This window comes from Sparus aurata, chromosome 20, assembly GCF_900880675.1.
Source record: "Sparus aurata chromosome 20, fSpaAur1.1, whole genome shotgun sequence".
Lineage (NCBI taxonomy): Eukaryota > Metazoa > Chordata > Actinopteri > Spariformes > Sparidae > Sparus > Sparus aurata.
In genome coordinates this window covers 19,364,031-19,379,831 of record NC_044206.1, presented here as the reverse complement: position 1 = coordinate 19,379,831, position 15,801 = coordinate 19,364,031, and the positions used below count along the sequence as shown (strand labels likewise).

General features: G+C 43.6%; 2 protein-coding genes across 8 annotated transcripts in view; one reads left to right on the top strand and one right to left on the bottom strand.

The window, feature by feature from the left end:
• clrn3 (clarin 3) overlaps positions 1–15,801 on the top strand; it is a 59,747-nt gene that overhangs the window by 25,833 nt on the left and 18,113 nt on the right. The gene's annotated exons all lie outside the window — the stretch shown is intronic.
• ptprea (protein tyrosine phosphatase receptor type Ea) overlaps positions 1–15,801 on the bottom strand; it is a 61,295-nt gene that overhangs the window by 31,887 nt on the left and 13,607 nt on the right. Inside the window, exon 1 of one of the 7 annotated variants that reach the window (XM_030401167.1) lies at positions 10,772–10,794. The exons of the other annotated variants lie outside the window; for them this stretch is intronic. The gene's annotated coding sequence lies outside the window, so the exon portion shown is untranslated. Of the gene's footprint in view, positions 1–10,771; positions 10,795–15,801 lie in introns of those variants that run through there. 7 annotated transcript variants of the gene reach the window in all.

The following is a 15,801-nucleotide window of genomic DNA, read 5'->3' as shown; positions in this document are numbered from 1 at the left end:
CCTTTGCACAGACCTCGTCCTTTCATCCGCGCTCTCGCAACTTTGACATTTAGGAGATACAAGGTTTGCCGTCCACCAGCGGCTGGGGGAAGCATGCCGAGCGGTTGCCATGGCGATGTTCCTCGTCTAGCCGAGCAGATCAGGGGAGGTGTAAAGAGGGGGGGGCTCTCTCTCTCTCTCCCTTTCCCTGAGGCTGTATAACTATAAATGAATGGACACATCTCCTGCAAGCCCGCGCTCATCTCCGCCTCGTCTTCTCAATGAAAACGGGGCAGTCAGTGTTTCCTCCATGGCACCCCGCAGAATGAGGCGCCGTGCTTGAAGATTTCCACGACGGCACGAGCTAAAAAGAGTGTGCAATCGGAAAAGATCGTACCGGCGTTCCCGCGTAAGACAGTTTAACATTTTACACCTCAGTTCCTGGAAAGCACCGTGAGGTAGAATTGCAAATCGCATATCATGTCAAAGGTCATGAATAAATGATACAAGGTCTGACAGGGTTGAATCAGATCAAGCAAACTAGTGAATAATAGAGGAACCTCCCTGTAAGGCTCAACAGCATCAGAGGGGAATCAGCGTGAAAGCTGCATAAGTCTTTCTGTGTGTGTGTGTGTGTGTGTGTGTGTCCCGTCTGTGTGTGGAAGGGTCACCATACGCGCCCTCGAGCAGCGTCGGCTGGCCAGCGACAATCCTGCCCAGCCACTGGCGACTCGAAAGAGATAAGAATGCCTGGCTGGGAGTGAGCGGGAGACGAGGACAAAGTGGTTATAATCGTTTTTTTTTACCTGCCTACAGTCGTACCCAGGTTGACTCATTCAAACAACGACGCCTACCTCAACACCCCGTCTTAGCTGCTCACTTATCTTTATTAAAAAACAAGTTCCTTATCTTTTCTAAGCTACAATAACACCATGTTTTATGATGTGTATTCGAGCAGGAGCGGCGTCCCTGACTGTGTGGTGAACCAGGCAGCCCTCAGCGTCCTCACAGTCGTACACTGATTACCAGAGAGCAACTGATAAACACTAAATAAATATGAGCCGGTCTCACACAACATTCACATTACTTTCGGATTGGTCGACCGTATCTGACTGATAAGCTCAGTTGTGTTTAACTTAAAGTTGCATGATGCAATGAATGTGGTGGGAACTTTTTTCCGTCACCAAACAATATGATTCTTGATTTATTATGTTGCTATTTTTGGACTCGCCCCCCCGTTAGCCTTAGTCCCGGTGCGTCAGCTTCCGACTGGCCTGCCGTGTCCCAGCTGGTTGCCAGGTTAGTTGTATCCACTCTGATTTGAGTCAAGTCACGTGTCTCGAGTCCCCCCACATCTGGCATTCAAATTACCATGAGTAACACGAGGCGGGGTGTCATATCAAAATGAAGAAACCTGCAGAGTTTTCACTGCAACATAACACATAAAAGGCGGCACAGAGAAATGACAAATCATCTCTGGCACTGTGTCGGATCTCTGCTCTCTGGCAGGCCAGATGCCAGGTCTGTGTGTGTGTGTGTGTGTGTGTGTGTGTGTGTGTGTGTGTGTGTGTGCGTGCGCAGACTTCAAAGACATAATGTTGTATTTTCTTTATATAACCTCTCAGTGCTTCATCCGAGGGTGTACAGGACTGGCCAACACGTGGACCTCTTTGCACGTCTTGCTGTTTCAAACACACAGTTTCAACCTCAAACTCTCACACTGCTGTGATTTCCCCCCCGACAAGAGTCAGCTGAAAAATACATAGAGCCAAGGTGACGAATACCAGCTCAAAGACGGATGGACACCTCATACACCTATATTCATACATACACAAACACACACACACACACACACACACACTTTGGCCTCTTTGACTCACCCACCTCTTGAGGGTTGTGGTCAATCAGATTAGAGCATCATACCGAGATCTCCGCGGGCACCAACACAAATCCATTTATAGAGATAAGCTTCGAGGGCAACCCACTGCCACACACATACACACATACACACATGCACACACACATTCATACACACTGTCAGAGAAAGAAAGGGGGCGAGACAGAGAGAGAGAGAAAGAGAGAGAGAGAGAGAGATGTCACTTCACTCGCTGAGGAGCCATCGGAGTCACTATCGGGCTCCGGCATCAGTCCAGAACAACATTGTGTTTACAGAGGCCGTCTTTGACCTGCCAGTCATTGTCATAAACACGAAGCCTCCATGAAAAGTTCAGGACCTTCTGCAGTGAGTTGGAAGACAAATCTCAGGGGTTGGGAGAGGATTCACCAGATAGGAAGACAGCCAAAATTAGTTGTCTTCAAGACTTTACTCAATCTTTGCTTTACTTTTTATGAATTCCTGAGTAAAATCACTTTCTCTGGCATATAATTATTCACATGAATCAACCTGAGAGGGAAAATTTGCAATGAAATCTGTGTTAAGGGGTTGCAATTAAGCAGCTTTGTGAGAGCAAAGATTCGAGCACTTTTTGAGCACTTACAAAACGGAGCAGACTTTTCGTCGGCCTGGCCAAATATTGGGGCTGATATTCAGCATTTTTCTAATTATCAGTAGCAGTGATTTGTCTGTCAGATTGCTGATTAAATAAACTGATTTCAAAATGTGTTACTCTGGCTCTGATGCAAAATCCGACAATTAATAGCCTTTTAACGCTGAATAATCTGAATCAGCAAGGTAATTAGCAACTAATTGTATTAAATAACGGTAGTAGAGAGGAGCAGAAAATGGAAATTATGAAGTAAAGCACCTGAAAATTGTACTTAACTGTCCAAAGTTTTGAAGGTCCGATTTTTGCTGCAGATGAATATCGGTCCTAGATATCAGATTTCTAATAAATCGTTCGACCCCTACCTTTGAGGTACTTACTCCATAAATGACAGAACTTTAAAAGCCTTGATCTCACATCTGAATTCCTACATACTCTTAAGAAAACTAATGGGGTTTTAGTTTGGCATTAGGCGAGTTCAAATAATTTCAAGACTCCAGAGTTCAAAAAGAAGTACCGTCTTTTGGGGATTCAGCGAGAAAACAACAAACAAATCCAGCATTGTTAAAAAGTTTGGGTCCTCAAATTTGTTCAGAGTAAACCCTCTTTACAAACAAATCAATAGGGGATCTCTGCAGGGATGACAGGATTATACCATTTCTCAGAGGTTCCTTGTTAACTTGAGTGATTGTGAAGATGAAACGCCCAATGTTGTTAGATTTTTCGCTGGTGTATAGTATAGTGTATTCAAACTCAAGCATTCTAACCTCGAAAACGTTTAAGACCTCGAACACTAAACTGTTTTTAAGGGGCGACGGGGCTTAAACGTTGGGAGCCACAAATATAGAGATTCTTTCCTCTGCAACAGTGAAAATATGAGACTATTTTCTGAATGTTGAGCAATGGAAAATAATAAGATGTACAGTAATAAGGTGGTGTTAAATTTTTAATGATAAGGCTTTAATTAGAATCGAGCAGCAGCAGCAGCGGTCTAGCTCCTGCTTCACCACATTATTGTTAGAGAGATGTAAAAGTGAGAGAAGTGTGATTTATGGTGTTTACAGGCGAACCTGAAAGGGACAAAATCAGCCCCAAGATGAAAACCGCAGCCGCACAAATTATAATAAATGGCTCTGCAGGAGGAGGATTGCATGGTAGTGTGGACTTCATGCCTCTGCGATCAGACGTGAACGGAGCCGCGTCCCTGATGAGCTGTCCTCACGTTGCAGGGCTTAATGTTCCGGAGTGAGAGGACAGACTTGCAACACAAGGAGCGTGATTCCTGTTCCCTGAGCCTCCCCTCGCCTGTCCGCCTCGCATCCAAAACACACCGGTTTGGATCTTGGCATCCAGGTCTGCTGAGCGCCGCTCGATGGCTCCGAGCCAAAGCAAGCAGGATGTGAATGTGATAATATCATATAGCAGCTCTTCCAAACTTAGCAATCGCTGCTATAATCAAATATCTGGAAATTTCCTAAAGGGGAGGGGGACCAGGCAGGACTAGATCATTTACAGAGACCGCGTGCGTGATGGACTACATCAATAGTGTTATTCGTTTTGTGGGCAGCTAAATGAGAACCCTGATTTAATGCTCACCTGTGGCTCTCTCTCGGATCGATAATCAATAGAGTGATGGAATAAGCCTCCAAGGTGTGGAAAATGTCCAAAGTCCATCAAGAAATTGAAGTAAGAAGCCGCTGCTGCAACGACTCCCAGGTGGATTTAAAAATATATTTAACAGCTTCATATTTCACGTTAACGTCAGTCGAGTTCAGTGTGAGATTCTCCTTTTGTGTTATAAGGGAAGACATTTAAACCAGCGCTCTCCTTCACTCTAACATTATTACTGTTCAGCCAGTCAATCCACCTCTTCAGTCCAGAAATATCTCAACAACTTAAATAAAGATCGGCAGTAAAATCTTTAACAGACATTCATGATCCCCAGAGGACGTATTCGTTCTGACTTTGGCGACTTTTCCACGGAGACACACCTCGAGTGATTCTGATTGCCAAATAATGTAATTACTTTTTCTCCAGTGTTACTATATGGGCTTTTTAAAGATATAATTTGTAACATGTCTATTGTGCATTGTGTTGAGTTGTGTACCAACATTGTCCCAAACGTTTCCAATAATGTTAAACAGCGGAGAAATCTGTAAGATTTGGTCGCCTGGCACTGTAACTTCCTGGAGAGAGTCAGCGAGCGAGGAAGGAAATTGGCGAAAGGGAGCAAACGAGACGTGAATGACGCGTCTGTGAACAGTTCTGTCTGACTCACATAGATAGCTTCTCAACAGCAAAGGCGGTTGTTTATAACAATGAAGACAACAACTCCCGCGAGCCCACGCCACTTCCGTCTTTTGTTTTGATTGAGAGACGTCTAGGGCCATAAATGACATACTGTGTGTTTAAGTCAAATGCCTTAACAACCGTCAGATGGATTGCCATGAAATTTGGCGCAGAGATTCATCGCCCCCTCAGAATAAACTGCAATTGCTTTGGTGATCATCTGACGTTTAATATAGCGCTATTGTCAGGTCCAAATTGAATGGTTTAAGACCAAAAACCTGCAAAAATTATGACATTCCCACTGGCTAATTGATGTTAATTGCAAATGTTTCCATGCTACTATGCTAACCTAAGATAGAACCATAGGAAACATTTTATCTGCTGAACTTCAACACACTAGCATTATTAGTGTTAGCATCTTAGCATGCTAAAGTTAGCATTTAGCTCAATGTGTGTTGACTTCTACCACTTTTACACCAAAAATGTGCTTGTTTACGCAGCTTTCTTCATAAAAAACATGAGTAATCGTGAGTTTATCTTTCCATTTTTTTCCCTTGTGTGTCATGTTCTTCATCACAAACACGCCTTAAAAACATGGAACAGTAGAAATCAGCCCATCACACACCTCATCAGACTACATCCAGAGGACTTTAAACTCATTTTTAAAAGGTCTTAATAGATAAAATTCTGTTTAAAACACGTTATTGTTCTCCAGAGCTGATATAGAAGTTGCTACTGAATGTCCGGTTGTCTCAAGTGATTTCATCCCTCTCGGCTGCAGTATAAAGATTCTGCTTTCTATCCTGTTCTTTAATGTCTTTAATGATGAAGGTCTGTGATGAAATGTACCGTCTATTTATTCCAATACTGTGCTGACAGTGTGTGGGAGTCCGCCTCCTTTTCATTATATTCCACTCTCCTACGCGCCTGCCCCTTATGGGTTTGCATCGTATTATATAATATTTTGGCTGAACAACAATAAAGAAAAAGAAGAGGGGCCAGTCTGGACAGCCCGTCAATCCAGTTTCTCAGTCGCGGGACCCAGGCATGACTTCCAGCTGGCCACAGGCTTTAAAAAACAGAAACCCTCAGTTCATTCTCACTGCAGCGTGTAAAAACAGACATTATTCAGCCCTCCATCCCTCAATCCGTTACACTCGGTGGTGTCTCTCTTCCCTTTCCTCCCCTCACATCCCTTCCCAGAGCTTACGCTCGCAGGCACCTGGGATCAGCTCAGACAGAACGGGGTTAGGATTAAAAACAAGTCCCCAGCCGAAGATTCCCTGCAACACTTAAACTTCATGAACCCACCGCCTGGTAAATATTCATGACGGAGAAACAGTGGGATTCCTCGACGAGAGGGGGAAGAAACTAACACAAAAACTATTCTCCTGTACACACAAAGAGACACAAACGCACACATGGACTGACATTAATGGGGCTGTAAGAAACATGTACACCCACACAAAGGAGAAAAAAAAAAACACAAGGCCCCTGGATTTCTCAAGCTATCTGTGTGTATATCTGGCTGCTGCCCAGGGCTACATGTCTTGTCTGCCTGCACAACCTTGTCTGGGAACGGAGATGTTTCACACGTCGAAGAGAGAGAGAGAGAGCCATGAACGCCTCCACTTCTTTCACAGACGACTGCCAAAAGTAGGAAACCAGAGTGAGAAATCAAAACATAAATGGAGCCGTGAAGCAACACGTAACAACCGTTCTCTTTTTTTTTTTTTTTCAGGAATGGGTTTATTTGTCTGCTTTGGATTATTGTGAAAGAAAGGTCAGGCTGTCTACTGGGTGATTCAACACGTACATCAACAAAAAGACATGGACTCTTGCTGTAGGCTGTGTGAATAATGAATAGAATAAATAAAAACAGCCCCCGCTGTCCCTCCTGTCCGTGAACGCATCATCGTTGGCCACCGGTCAGAGGAACGGTGTCACGTCTTCGGGGCTCGTATGCAACTCAGACGACTCGCTGTCCACAAGCAGGAAGAGAGACTGTTTAGATCACATCCTGTGTGTGAGCTGGGGTTTACAGCCTAACACAGGGGGGTATAAAATTAGCCAGACTGTGAGAACTAGAATGAGAGAGGGGCAGAGATAGAGAGTGAAAGGACACGCTCAACCCGAGATGCACTTGAAATAAAAACCACAAAAAAAAGGCAGACAAAAGGACGCGGGAGAGAGAGAGAGTTCTCTGGGTGCACCCTCTTCCTGCCGAGTGTGACAATCCCGGCTACACTAACACAGATGTCATCGTTTGCACAACGCTGGCTCAGTTGTGTGCCATTTTAAGCCAGATTAGAGAAGGAAGCACTAAAAACTGCACATTTGCTAGCGATGACCTAGAACATTTTTCGTGGGTGTGACTCACATCCATAAGCCAAGTATTACTTTTCTAAAATGAGTCATTCTGTAATAAATATTGAAGTGAAAAAAAAACAAAAAACTGTTGACTTAGACCAGAGGCTCAGTGGCACTGAAGGGCTTAGGGCGAAACACAGGAGCAAAAAGTTATGGATGAAATGTGGAGGGGTAACTTTTCTTCTGGAAACTACTGCTGAGAACTGACTTAGCAAGTTAGCATTTGAATATGTTTATTTGAGGTGTCATTAAGTTTCATGTTCTGGACGCCTACACTGCAAGCTAAGCCAATATATCGACATGTACTTTAGAATTCTGTATGAAATTAAATCTCCCCCCAAATTTTTTTTTTTCGTATCTACAGACACCAAAAATCTGTCTGAATGTTTTACCAACCCACAAGGCTGTTGTACTGATGTTGGAAATCCTGATTTTGCATTAAAACACGGCAGCCCAAAGTGAGGCCTGTGCTGAAGGAAAGCCAGGTGAAGTTTCGTAGATCATAAAACATTTCTGGAACCTTGCAGCAAAACTGCATTGCAAAAAAACAAAACCATAAAATGTTTTTTTATACAGCTCATCTAGCATAATCCAACAACCAAAGTTTGTTTTACACCCCTGACATGCAGTTGATTTGGTATGTGCTAACTCTTTTTAGCTTAGCGGCGACAGTGAAGATTTTCCAAATCACTTTTGGGTTCTCAGGGCTTCCGTATTCTTGTATCACACTGGACAACCCGCATGGAGCCACTTTATTATTATTTTTCCGGTTTCTTTTTGACATTTTAAAACAAGTCCCCATCTACTTCTGTTATTTCGGAGAACGTTGCTACGTTGTTTTGCTGTAAAGCTCCAGAAATGTGTTTTTTGTCTACAAAACTTCACCCGACTTTCCACCGGCATCGGTGTAGAGTAGATAATGAAAAACAAATTTTTGAGTGAACTTGTCCTTTAAACTGACAACTGATATGAAATCCTCACCCCATGCCTAATTAACTTAAAGTGAAATGTGAGTCAAACAGAGCTGCTACAGCTGGACACATCTCATAATGTCCTGACGAAAGTATGGCTGCGACAGGAAGCAGGAGCTCATAGGAAGAACGCCCCTGTTAACTTAAATCAACAGGATATAGATTATTTACAGGGTAACATCCACTGCACTCGAGAGCAGCGACCCAACACGCCTGAAGAGGTTCTCAACCCTCTTTGCATCTTTTCCCCCTTCAAACGGCATCGCTCCAGATGATCTCCAAGCGGGCGCTGTGCATCAGAGTAAATACTGTAATCTAGTCATCAGATACAGGGGAACTTGCACCCCCCCACACCCTAACCCTCCTTCCAGGAAGTAGTCGCGTAAATACTCTGCTGTGTTATCATCCGACGTGTAACATGAAACACACCGAGGCCCACTGGCTGCAGCTTCGAAGGGCAAAGGGATTAGATGTACAGAGCTGTTGGTCGAAGCCCTGACCACAAAATTTCGATATTTTCTAAAAAAAAAAAAAAAAAAGGAAAGTTACGATGGAATTACATCTCTGGCTGCCGTTCGTTTCATAAGCAAAAGCCCTAGAGAGAATTCGGCCCTCGACTTCACGTCACTGTCTGCCACACTTCAACCAATATCGAAAAAAAAAACCCCAGGATTTTCTTTTTGGATGTCAAATTATCCAGAGGGCTCACATTACGGATGCAAACACCAAGGATGTGTTATTTTAATCTGTGTCCTATCAGTTACAGCGACCCAGAGGGAAACCACGATTCAGAAATCTGAGAGAAAAAAGCCCCACCGTGGTGCTCTTTTTTTAAACAGGTAACAGGAAATTGGCCATTCAGCAACATCATCTACAGTAGCTGTTCCAGTCAGCCCGGGCCGACTGATGGATGAAGAGTCGCACTCGAGCTGCGACACCATTGATTTTTCTACATATACAACCCCAGGACTGCTGATTCAAGATAATGTTACATTTTTAAAAAGGCTTCGCTGTGATATTGCGGTGATAAATTCAGGACCATGAAACTGACAAATGAGCTCGGGCAACATTGACGGCTGGGATTTATTTTCCAGGGAGTTGATTTATTTTGTCTGGATGATGTACATTATTTATAGTTTATCGTCCGACGTGTGCTTTTCATTCCTGGTGCAGGATCGGACCTTTAGAGACAAATAGATTATTGAAAAAAGGCAGAAAGGCTCCAATCAGCGGCTGTCGGCAGTTTTTTTCTTTTTTCCTGTCTGAGAAATAAAATGCCGACTTTGTTGTAATAGAAACATCCCTGTCACCGAAGTTAAACACTGAACATCCAGTGAACCGTACTGTCATTTAATGACATTTTAGAATATTTACCACATCGCAGTTCATCCCGATGACATAAACTGAGGCCCTTTGTGATTTTGTTGTTGTCCTCCATTGATCCAAAACATTAATGCCGACTAGGGCTACAGTAAATATCACTGTGATCACATCAAGTAATATTCTGTGACCTTTATCTTTTTGCCGTCTGAAGTCAGCTGAAGACACGTTTTTCTCTCTATTTTGGCTTTCCATCAACACTAACCTGCAGCTTTTCATGACCAAACACAAGCGTTCCTTCTAACAAAACTGAATTTATTTGAAAGCCAGGACATATCCAAAAAGGTCACCCTAATCTCGCGGTGCAGGTGGGGAAAGTGATGACATACTGTACTGTCAGTGGGCTGGATGGCATTATACTCAAAGTAAAAAAGAAAAAATACGATTTATACACATGAATGTATAGGACTGAAATGTGAGCTTGAGAGATAAGTTTAAATCCTGCAGACTCTGTCAGTGGAGGGAAGTTACAAAAGTCCCCATCTCCTGTGAGTACTTCAAGGTGGCTGCAAACCAGCACCAGACTCCCTTAAAGAATCACAGAATTTTGTGACTTGCTGAGATGGAGAAGCTTTATAAACTTTGCGAAACAACGTCTGTGTGATATTGTTACTACTTTGTTCTCTCTTGTACATTCGGCATATATTAAACATTAAGCCATTCCTTCCTTTGGGTCATATTGTGTCTGGCTGTCCTGGTTTGTCACAGAATCTGCATGTAGGTCACCTTGTGACAAGATAAGCTGATGAGTTGCACACATATATTGTTGTTTTTTTTGTACTCAACATCAATCATTTTCCAACCATATTGCTTTCATTTTTCAACTTTTGGCACATTTGGCCCTTTCATGGCACAGAATAGACATTTAATTAGTAACAAGAACTGTGTTTCTTTCAGGTTTCTCGCTTGGTAACTAAAAAATAAATAAATAAAGTATCTGTATCAATAATATGATGCTTACGGGATTGTGTTTGGACCGACCTAAAATCCAATCCAATATGAGCTAGACAATGTCTAGATGTGGTCAGTCAGATCTGATCACATTCCATCGGGATATAGATCCCATTTGAATAGGTTTGGACACAAAAAAACACTTGGTTAGGGTTACATAAACATCACGTTTTGACTTAAAATACCAATTTTTTTTGCCTCAAACAAAGCAGGAAAATGTCCTGACGTCTCCTTTAAAAAACATCAAGTGTTGTCACATCAAGTGTTGTCACAAACGTTGAAATGCCACGGTCTCTCGTCAGAAACATCGAGAGGTTGTGCACTTACAAATGTCTTGAATGAGTCTCGAACCCCGATCAATGGCTTTGCAGCCTTCTCGTCTGTAACTCCACCACCATCTCCTTCACCTCCTGATAAGAAAGTCTGGTCATAAACATGAAATGTAAACGTGTTATGACACGTACTGAAGAAATGCCAGTGCGGTGTGTAGGACTATGACACGCTCAAATGCGAAATCTGTCAGATTTGTACAGAACTGACGACAGAATCAAATAAACATGTAAATGAGAACAACTAAATCGATACTTGTGCAGGATTAAAACACGGGATAAATTGCCATGGAGAGCAGGAGGGGACAAGCGGAGGTGTAACGACAGAGTAACCAGACTGTTGGTTCCACTCCTTAACCGATGTTGATTGTGAAGTACTGTTTTGTTGTTTATCGTGTAGGAGAGGTGGAAGAAGAAGAAATGTAGTCATTTCCCTGTAGTTTTGATGGTTAAGCGTGTAATGACATCTTTATGAAATTGACTTGAAAACACAAGTGTGGACGGATTCACATTCAGTCGGCTTAGCGTGGACGTAATCTCGGTGCTAGCTCTTGCCCGGCGACGCGGCGTATCGGTCTTGGCCATCACCGACGGGATGAAAAGGTTGGGCGGCTTGTCAGGGAGTCGCGCTACCTGCCATGGTGATTACTGGCGTGGATTGTTGGGAAAGAGCTGTAGACAAAAGGCCAGCGTGCACAGCTCTGAGGAGAGGAGATAAGAAGGTGTAGGAGGGGGTTCTTGGCGGAGGAGGGGGAGAGTTTTACTGATCACTGTGCCAAGCTAGCAGCTGTGTGATGGATTTCACATACATCTACTCGTCTACCTCTGCATCCCTTTATGGCGAACAGAGAGCTAAAAGAGCCCCCCCTCTCCCAAGCGCACGCAGTGGAGGATCACCATTTGGCCAATCGTGTCATTTGCCCCCCTCTCCGCATGTTGTGCATGGGCGAGCAAACACCCCCGTGATCCTTCGGGCACGCTCGACACAGGCGTGCAATCATCATGTTTGTCAGCCACACTGGTCTCCGGCGTTGATGTGTGCAGGAATGGAAGGGAAACAAATACACAAATCAAAAAAATAAAAAACAATTCTCGCTCGCCGTCGGGGAAATCCGGTTGAATCCGACGTGATATTCAATGAGTATATCGGACAAATCCAGCGACACGACAGCCGCGGCATTGTCTCCGCCGGTATCAGACAAGTGCAGCATCTTGGCATACACACGGCAGACAAAATCTGAACAGGATATTGCATCCCTCATGACATAAGCCGAAAGCAACCCCCTTCATTTTTTTTTTTTTTTTTTTTTAGAATTGGTGACATTACACAAACAGAGATGCCATGTCAGCCTCTCCAGAGGGTCAAAAAAAAATGCGCGGATTAGACTAGTCATTAATACTGAATCTGGATTATAGCAATCCTGAGACAGCTCTACAGCTGCAGATTACTTCTATCCCAGCCCAAGCAAAAAGAAAAGACAATGGCACTTTTTGTTCCCTTCAGAACTGACAGTACCGCGCAGTAACAAAGGAGGACTCATTTCTAATAGGGTCAGGAGTGATTAGATGAGCGGCAGGGCCCGGGAGCCCATTGAGAGGCCCGTGATCCCCCAGAATCCCCCCCAGAATCAGACTGGATTTGTCAGATTACGACCTCAACAAACTCCAATTAGCCTATTAGTGCGGTTAAATGCTGTAAAACGGGTTAGAACGGCAATAAAGACTCGAGGCTGTACGACTTTTGAAGATATTCAATTATGATACGGCCCCGGAGAAAAAAACAAACAGATTCGGTAGTAACAAGATATCTTTGTGGGAGTAACGAGTAACACTTTACTGCGATAAACAAATGGCACCCAACTGTCTAGACATCTCCACATATCTTCAGCACTTTATGGCCGTCTTGAGTGCCACTTTTGATGCATTATTTACTAGACCCACCACAACAAAAGTTTACAGTGCATAAAGCAGATTCGTTTTGTGCTGGTATCAGTGTCGTTTCTAACAAAACTGCATTGCTTCAAGTCAAAGCTCGGAAATAATGCGACTAAATGGCATGAAATCAAGGAAATACAGTCCATTTCCTTGATTTCATGCCAGTCATTCAGTAAAAATGGCAGTTTTATTATTATTTTTGCACGTAAACAGAACCAATTTCCTCTTTCTTTGGCCTCCAACATAATCTGAACAGTGGAAAACAGCGCTATGTCAGTTCATTTGACGAGATTAAAGAAACAGATATTGTAATATCTTGTGTTACATCCACGACAAAGCGCGTTGTTGTGCTTTCAAAGAAAGAAAAAAGGCAGAAACTCAAAAGAAACCCACAGAGCAGAGAGAAAGACAGAGAAAAAGAGAGAGAGAGAGAGAGAGGATCAGTGGAAGTTGCCATAAACAAGAAGATGGGAAAATCTGAAGACTGAGGGGGCGGAGGGAGGGCGAGAGAGAGAGAGAACGCGAGAGAGAGAGAGGGAATACAGATCAGCTGGCGTGACCTGTCCTTGCCCCACAAAAACAAATGACATCAGAGTAGCTGCCAATCAGCTGACGTGACTCTGAGAGAGGCCGTTAGAATTCACTCAAGGTTTCTTTTTTGGCCTGACACTCTGTCATAACCCCATAAAAAGTAGAGACAGCGGTCACACCATGGATTAATAAAACCTCACTTTTTATGCACGACGTACAGTACGTTCTGCAGTGTAACCGACACCGCCAACGCGACAACGCCTGTTATTCTTCATGTAAACTGATTCTACCAGACACCTCGGTCTGATTAAATCCCAGACTTATTAGAGGGAATCAATTTGGAGGGGGCAAATTTAAAAGCAATTACTGTGGTTGATGCGGCAGGCTTTAATGAACTTAATTAGATGCATCTTTTGATGACAAGGCATAAAGCATTACCAGCGGCAGCGCTACGGGCGACATCATCGACTGTCATTTCAAAAGCCAACGATCTCACCATGCTCTCGTTGAGTGGAATCGACACTGTGAATCTACGGACTGCACTTGTCTAAATTGACAAAGAGGAATCAAAAGGGATTTCAATTGACTGCTCACTGAACCAATCATAGCTCAGCCACAGTAATAAAACGTCTGAAAGGTGTTTTCATCTTCTCTAACATAGCGTGAGCTGTAGACGTTAGCATGTCAAGCTAACTAGTTTAAATAGTGGTTACCTAGGCGACCTACTCCCAAGGCTAAAGGTTTAGCATATCATTAGCTAATAGCATTATTCTGTGACGTTACAGGTTACATGTGGGTGCTATTATATCAGATTTTTGCTATTATTCATTCATCATTACATGAGATGCAAAACACACCAATGAAGCCTTTGCCGCGAACCTTTAATGTAAGCCTACTGTCTGAAAACACAAACAATGAGGCATATAGTTGATGTAGACATGATGCGACAGCGTTTTTTAACAAGTCACTTAGCTAACATTATTAGCATAATTAGCCAGTTAGCTACAGCTGATAAAATCTGCAGTACACAAAGCTTGAAAAGGCATACTAACGATAACACACATAATGACCAGCTGTTAATTGAGTTCATGTCTGAAATCAGCTGATTGAATCACTTGATTTTGCAATTAAATGTTATTAGATTTTAAATATTTCTAACCCCAACTCTGTGAAGTTGCATGCTGAAAGTTGAAATGTGTGTATGTCAATAAACAAATCAAGATGGTTTGACAAACTCCAAGTTTTGCTTTGGTTCTCAAAGCAGGAGAGGCTCCTCTTCAAGGCGTCACACACTAGAGGAGTGTTGACAGAAAATCATTTCAAATCTGGTGAGCATCCAAAGGTCAAAAGCAGAGCTGCTGCTAATAAATCCCACCTACTGTTCCAGAACGACAGTTTAAAGGCCTTGTATAATAATGTATTTCCATGTCACAGAGTAGACAGATACTATATTAACAGGAGGAGGACAACCACCTTAAAGAGATTCGATTTACATGCAGCAAATCCTCACATTGGAGACGCTTTGATTACAATTTTGCCCTTTTTTTCCCCCAACAAATCAACTGATTATTTCAGCAATACTGTAATGTGCACTATGATGAATCAGCCCAAAAGAGACATGGAAGGGAGCCTATGTGGGTTTTCAAAGCATGCATCCCTCCCCACAAAATAAACCCAAACAAATTGGTTCAGAACCCAAAATGTAACCATGCCGGGCCCACCCATGTCATCTCTGGCAACCACCATGTGTTTGAAGACAGGAGACCCCTGCCACCGTCATCCCCAGCAGGAGCTGGAGGAGATCTAATTGCACACATGCAAATGAAAGATGTGTTAAAGAGTCCTCGTCGTTATGGGGGGATGTGTTTTGGCACCCACAACTGTTAGCTCCCTGCGTTTCATCTCTCCCAGTGGTGCTCGTGGTTGTAGTTTGAAGTGAAACGCACACCCACCCCCCTATTTTCCTCGTCCCTCTCTTCATTTCCCCCTCCGCAGCCTTCTCCCAACCCCCCTCCTACGTCTTTTTCGACAATAACCAATTACAGGCACAGGAATGCAGGGTTGAGATGTGTGGCCTGGAGCATGTAGGTTTTTTCTTTATATGAGACTCCACACTGATATGACAGGAACAACATGGGTGGGGATACTATAAAAACAACCCCTCTGCTTCACCTTCCCATATTTTTGGAGCTTGTGGAAAACTGACAGCCGTAGCGGTGTCTAGTGGTATCAATCCACCGCCGGCAGGCTAATGAAAACAATCAAGCAGAGCCGCGGGAGCTCTGGCTGTTTTCAGGACGGAAAGTGCACAGCGCCGAAGGACCAACTGCTCGCCGGTGCAGCCACACATGAGACGCAGCGAGGAGCTCGAGCCGAACGTGATGGAAACGGACTCCAACTAGTCCGCACTAATGAGTTTTTGCCTTGAGACCGAAGGCATCTTTATGGCTAACTAAGCGGCTAACTAGTCCCCTGCTGTGGCCCAGCTGCTGGATGTGATAGTACAGTAATGAAGTGACGGCAGCAGAGAGCCTTTTTGTTTATTTCCTGTTGTGGCCCCGG